This window comes from Berghia stephanieae, chromosome 3 (genome assembly GCF_034508935.2).
Source record: "Berghia stephanieae isolate SIO BIC M18660-M18661 chromosome 3, UCSD_Bste_1.3, whole genome shotgun sequence".
NCBI lineage: Eukaryota > Metazoa > Mollusca > Gastropoda > Nudibranchia > Aeolidiidae > Berghia > Berghia stephanieae.
In genome coordinates, this window is record NC_088362.1 from 11,832,146 (window position 1) to 11,839,586 (window position 7,441).

Sequence of the window (7,441 nt, forward strand, 5' to 3'; positions counted from 1 at the left end):
AAAGCACCCCCCCAAAAAAACAGCCAGTCTCGAATTGGAGAGGTAAACTATTTTTAAAATGGCCTTTAATTGTATATATCTTTCTGTTTTGTCCGGCATTGCTTTCATATACACTGTGTCAAATTAAATGCAAAGATATTGATCTTTGTGTATGAGTGAGTAATGATCAGTTTATTTAGCTGATTGGCAATTAACCAATTTCTGTCTTCTCCCATACCTCCATCTTACAACCAATTTACCCAGTTCTTATTTTCTTTATGGCAGGCCTTATCCTTCCCTATAGATTACTTTTATTGAATCTTTCTAAGACTATATAACATATAAACTACTAGAGAACCTGTATCAATTGAGGAAAAATAAACCCTATTACGAACAAGCACTCGTCTGTTTCAATTATTATGCATGCAACTATATTATGACAATTAATATAGACGGTCTAGATCGATACGAATCATTTGAGCCACCAACGATAAAAAAATTATCTGGTTATAAGTCTCTAGGTGCACGCAAATGAATCTGGCAACAGGATGGCCAGAAACGATTCCCAACATCAAAAGACCTATCAGTATACATTAGCAGATTTTATAAATAATCATTTGAATCAACAGGTGATAGAATCATCCTTAACCCTCTCCTTACCACCCATTTTCAGGATTTTCCCAAAAACTTCAAACCCAACTAACACAAAATAGATTTTTTTATCACTCAGACATAATAGCAGTAAAATTCTTGCGATGCATAATTTCTTTCGCAAATATGTTCTACAACACACTGTTCATTTTCTTTAAATTTTATGCTGTACAAAAGAAAATTTAATAAGAAAAAGGTTGGTTGTATCGATTGTGACGATTTTCCTATAGTTGGTAAGGAGAGAGTTAAGTTAAGAAAGATTTGCAAGTTCTCCGTATTACCTTACATTACCCGGATTCCGTCTAATAAAGGTTGGATAGCATGGTCTTCCATATATCTCTTGTCTAGCGCCACCTCTAAGCAGTCCTTATTTCTCCGTATATCAATCTGTAAAAGATAATTTTATAATTGTTAGATTTGCCAGTAAAATTTTGCTCTCTGACAAACTATGACATTGGTTGTATGGAGCAATTTGGTGCCAAACCCTATTTGTCTTTTTTTTAAAAAGGAATTGATGTTTGAAAGACTGCCACACCCCTTGATTGGTCACCTAAAAGGTCTGGATACCTAGGACCTTTGCGATGTTATTGATCTCGCCGTGTGAGTAATGGTTTGTTTGTTGAGTTTATTTTGGTAAAATTTTGTGGACTAGAACAGATAATGAATTGCCCTCACCTCCAGCTACCAGATATGTACGGCTATGTGGTCTAGTGGTATGACTCTCGCTTCGGATCGGAAGGTCCTGGGTTTGAGCTCGGCGCATAGTTGAGTCCTTGGAAAAAAGCTCTTTACTCACATTCTCTCAGGTGTAAAATGAGTACCTGGCCGTTAACAGCGTTGTCTTTGTCCGAAAAATTGTAATATCGCCTAACAGGCGTCATGTCCCGCCCTACATGTTAAATGTTGCTGTTGAGCACATTTAGTGGATATTGCGCTATATAAAAGCTCAATTATTTCTTTGCAACTTTACGGCTGAGTTGTATTAGTATCGGGATGATTCTCTTTGTATTTTTCTCTCTGCTTATTTTGTCTGGGACAATTACATGCTCCACGGCGTCTAAACTGCACTATAAATCTGACCGTTTAGTTTCCCGCTGTTCCGAGCGCCGACGCAACCTCACCCGACAGGTAACCGGGGTCAACAGCGGTCAGCCGATATCAATTCCCAGAACGTAGATTTGACGTGCATTGGGTGATACCAATGGATGATTTCTGTACCAATTAACCTCACGATCTTCGTGACGATGCAATTACACCCAAATGCAAAGAATTCTCGCAGACCTCCTCTTTCCATCAGTCCAACTTTTATTTCAATACCTCCAGTACTTATTCCACAAGCCGTGATTCAAATTCACCTATTTTTCTATAACATTTAAATAAAATTACTTGTAACTACCTCAGGATTATAAAAAAACGTTGCAATAAACTTCAAATTTTTTTTGGTGTGATTCACAAGGCACAAGTTTTACTACGAAATGAGGTAAGTTTCATTTACTCTTCAGTTTTCATTATTTTGTAACGATTATTTTTCCGCGGTAGGTTAGGTAATAATGATATTACTTCTTTAGCCTTGTTATTGAAACGTAATATTTCGCTGCGGTTTTATTGTTAATTAGATTTTTTTTCTTTTTTTTTTTCAATGATGAGTTAATTTGATTTTTAAATTGCATAATTTAAATTATCTTGCTAATGTTTAATTTTAAATGACATTGTGTGTTGGGCCTCAACTTAGCTCAACTGCTAGAGCATTAGACTTACGTGTAAATGATCCAAGTTCAATTTCAAAATATGTTAGAATTTTCCTGCTCCCCCTTCTTTCACCAAATTGGGTGAATATGGTTTTCTTGTTCCAAATTTTATGTACGATGTTATGTATACATGGATATGAGAAGTAATACAGAGTGTTTTAAAACTCATTTTAGTCGTTTATTCACTATATCATTTCTTACATCACTCAGTCAATTTTGAATGTTCTCTTACAGCATGGGCCACACAATTGCAAGTCATAACCAAGCAGTGAATTCATTATGTAGGACATGTGGTGTGATTTGTTTAACACAGAAAGAGAAACGTGCCCGCAAGAAACCATTTAAATGTTCAAATTATTCTAATGACATTCTTTTAGTTTATGGGACTGACACGGCATTGGACAAGCAAGGAACACACTCAGAATTTATGTGTAAAAAATGTTACACGGCTATGGGAAATGTGAAAAGAAGGAACAGTTCAGCAGCTCTTAGAACGGTTAGAGGAAAGTTTGAAAAATCCAAGGGCATTTGGTGTGCTTATGATAATTGTAGTCCTTGTTCAGTGTGTAAGCAACATAAAATACAGAGTATGGGATTCCTTGGAAATAGCAGCAATTTACATTCCAGTTTCCTTCAAACAACTAGCATTACATCTAACGCCATCCCAAACACTTCCTCAATAAATTCACCAACAGCCGACGAAACCTTAAACACATCGTCATTACAACACGTGCAAACTGAAATCACACAGATAGGTAATATAGCATGCACGAGTTTAGATAGCGCACACACAAACCAATCAGCACATCAAGTATCAAACCACTCTCTATTATCATCTCAGTCAACATGTACATCAACACAGATCACAGACCAAATCTTTCCATCTACCCCTATTGCTACATCAACACCAGCAAAAAGGAAACAAAAAACAGACAGCACAACATCACCGATGATAAAGAAATGGACAACCGTTAGCGACATATTGAATAGGTCACACAGTACACCATTATCTAATGATGAGGAAAAACTGACAACAAAATTAATAAAAAGAAAGCTCTACAGCCAAGCAAATGAAGGTGTAGTTAGTTGTAAAACTGGAGGACAGCCCTTTCTTCTACACAGAATAGTGAAACAGAGACGCATTTCATCAAAAGCTAGCAACACAACAAAACGTAAACGTAAGCACATCATACAGAATATTAGACACAGCATGACAGGCTTTACACAGCAAGACTCCGACGTACAAATTGCATCAGAATTAAGCTCAATACCAATACAAAGAAGACAACAAATAATCACACAGTCAGCGACAAAACAGAAACTCACAATTAATAAAGAAAAGATCTTAGTCATGAAGGAGGCACTAGGACTGAGTTGGCGTCAGGCAAGAGTATTATCCCGTCACCTTAGAGATGTTGGGATTTCCGTTGATAACGAGAACGCTGTTAGGGAGCTAGGAAAAAGTATAGCATCTGATTTCACACAAGTGAGAATGAAAGAGTTTAGTTTGAGTGACACGTCTGATGGCCAGGTACCATTCGGGAAGATTGACAAACTTGTCAACTTTGTGGATAACCTGTTAGATGGATATGATGCAAATGGTGCATTGACATGGCATGATAACACGATACCAGAAAATGAAATTTGGCTTAAACTTGGAGGAGACCACGGGAAGAATTCAATGAAAATGACATTACAGATAGCAAATCTAGAACGACCCAATTCACAGAAAAACACTAGTGTAATAGCAATGGCAGCTATACGGGACACACACAGCAACATTGACAGATTTTTAGATGAAATTAAAGAAGACGTTAGACAGCTCATGGTCCATTGTTGGCGAGGAAAATCAATTAAAGTTTTTTCTAAATGGAGACTACGATTTCCTCTGTAAGATATATGGCATTTCAGGACCACAGGGCACATTTCCATGTATCTTGTATATGACATGCTATTATAACAATTACCGATTTGAGAAGAATAGTCACATGTTATTTAATAAAAAAGAGGAAAACAAATGAAAAAAAAAAGAAATGTTTGACAGATAAGATAACATCAAGGAAATGAGTGAAAAGGCGCGTATTCGTTTTATCGTCACGCTACACGCAACAAATAAATGCGTTTGCAAAAGGCAAATTGATGTTGTGCGTTTGGTGTAAAAACTCACAACATCCGCCAGCCGGATGTAACGCACCAACACACAAAACAATGTGTAACCATAAACGTTTATAGTTGGATTAATACAAATCATTGAGAACTACTCATAACAATGGCTGGCTAAAAACATTAACAAAGAGCTGAGTGATGTCATTTTCGTTCTATCTATAAAGCAGTGGTGTGACATGCTTACAGTTAAATGTGGTGCCAGAACCAGAAGAACATGACATATAACATGCTGTATATGTAAATACAAAAGAAAGGGGAAAAAATCTAAAGATAAGACTTACTCAAGTAAGTAAGAGGCGGTATATACCATTTCTCAGGGTTTTTTAAAAATGCTGTAATCCATTTTCGGATGCGGTGCCAGGCACCAAATCAACCAATGTAGCCACGCCCCTGAAAGAGACTTGTATAGAATGTAATTATCCAAACCAATTTTTTTTTGTACTAATAATATTGATTGCTCATATCACAAGTGTGCTCAAAATGATATAATTGAGAACGTGTATTTTTAGATAATGATTTCTTTATTCTGGAACAATCCAGAACAACCGTCGCCTATTCAAGTACTCAATTAATTAACTACGAGTAGATATTGATCTTTCGGTGTGTGAGTAATGGTTGATTCGATTAGCTTATTGTACAATTATGTAGACAAGAAGAGATGAATAACAATGTGAAATTGAATGTGAGCTTTAGTTTAATAAACGAAAACGGATAAAATGGACGTTTCGGTTTTCCCCTTTATCAACAAAACAGGATGAATGAAACACTACAGACGAATGAGATAAAGTGGTATGATGAATTCTTCAAGTACCAAGTCTCAAGTCTGTGCCAGACATCGGTGATCATGGTACGCCATTCATCTCTCTGATCAGATAACCTCAGAAAACTAATATTAATCTTCTCTTTCTTTGTCACCCAGCTGTTCAAACTATTCAAATATGTTTTCTTGGTCTACATTTACCCTTTTTACCTTCTATCTTTCCTGTGAGAGCAAGATGCTCAATACATTTATGTCAATTTAGTTGCCCTAAAAATTGCATTTGTCTTTTTCTTATTGTAAGAATTAATAACCTTTTAGTTTCAGCTTGCTCTAATACTTCTTCATTAGTTTTCTTCTCTGTCCATGAGATTCTTAACATCCTTCTAAGAAACCACATTTCTGCAGCCTCCAGTTTCTTTCTTATGTCTTCTGTAATTGTCCAGCTTTCGCAGCCATATAATAGCACTGACCATACATAGGCCTTCAAAACCCTATTCGCCACTGGAATACGTTTGTAAAAGTTTTAAAAAGTGACTTATTATTGTTTAATTCCAAACCACTTATTCGTTGCAGTGCAAACTGGTAACATCATAACTAGTGCGGCTATGCGGTCTTCCAATCGAAAGGTCTTGGGTTCGAGCCTCGCTCGGCGCATAGTTGAGTCCTTGGAGAAGGCTCTTTTCTCACATTCTCTCACCGTACTCATGTGTAAAATGAGTACATGGCCGTTAACAGCGTTGTCTTTGTCCGAAAAAAAGTAAAATCGCCTAACAGGCGTCATATCCCGTCCTAAATGTTAAATGTTGCTGTTGGCCAGGGACCCCTTGTAAAGAGCTTTGAGCACGTTTAGTGGATATTGCGCTATATGAAATCTCAATTTAAAAAAAAAAGAAAGATGTTATAACTAAGAATAGTGTGTAATCTAAACTGACATTAAATATACTATTTCGATTCAAACTGGAACAATACAGCCACCTAAAATAAATACGCTGTAATTGCTAAGTACAGGTTTGTTTTTAAAAATTGATTTTATTTTTCATTCTACTCGTATCTCTCCATCGATTGGTTGGCATGTGTGTGTTTGTTTTATAAAATAAACATTACGTTTTCATGCTCCTTCCAGTGGATAATTGTGACCCCTCATCTCAAAACGGTATTAAGTCGAGATGAATAAGACGCTGAAAATGGAATTTGTAGCCAGAAATATCATGCTTAATTTGAATTTATATGCTTTATAGAGGAGCAGGAATATCACATTTTACTGTGCTAAATACCAACGTTTCATATTTTTGACCAGGTTAACTATAATTTGACTTTTTGGCATCTGGTCCAACCCGACATAATACCGTTTTGAGACGAGGGGTCACAATTGTGATAATGCGTTTTCGTTCTTCACGATCCAGTGCATCCTCATTAAATTCTTCAAATTCGTTTCAGTCATTTCCTTCATGTTATCTGTCAAGCATTTCTCATTTCCTTTGTCTTCCTCTTTAATGTATTCAATATGTGACAAGACGTCACGAAATGGAAATATGTCCTGATGAACAAAATGCTTAACATTGAATTTTAAACCAGTCTTGTAATATTTGAGTTGTGACAAATGCTTTCACTGACTTGGGCTAAGTGTGTTTTATTTCAAGTTCAAGTTTATCTGCAAAAGGCGGATTGCCCATCACTGCAGATTTTATACAATTATGTGGTGACTTTCTCCATTATTGTGTCATTGAGTTGAAAGATAAATGTTTAATAGTTGACCAAATTTGTTGTTGTTGGTAATATCTAGGATTTCTGGTGGGAGAGTGTTCCATTCCTTGATGGTTCTTGGGAAGAAACTGTTTTTATATTTGTTGGTTCTGTGTGTTGGGGTTGTGAACTTAGTGCTATGATAATTTCTTTACCCTCTTGCTATCAACTACAGGAAAATGGTCAGATTCGTCACGGCACACAAACCATTTTTCTCATTCTGAACTGTTTTTGTACATCAAAACATTTGACGAAAACTTTTACATAGTATAATCTAAAATATAAGAACTTAACGATGCTTTCTGGAGCGTATTTTGCAAACAAAATTATGTTTAGCATGTTTTAACCATCTCCTTACCAAAGGAAAATCGTCACATACGTTACGATACAACCA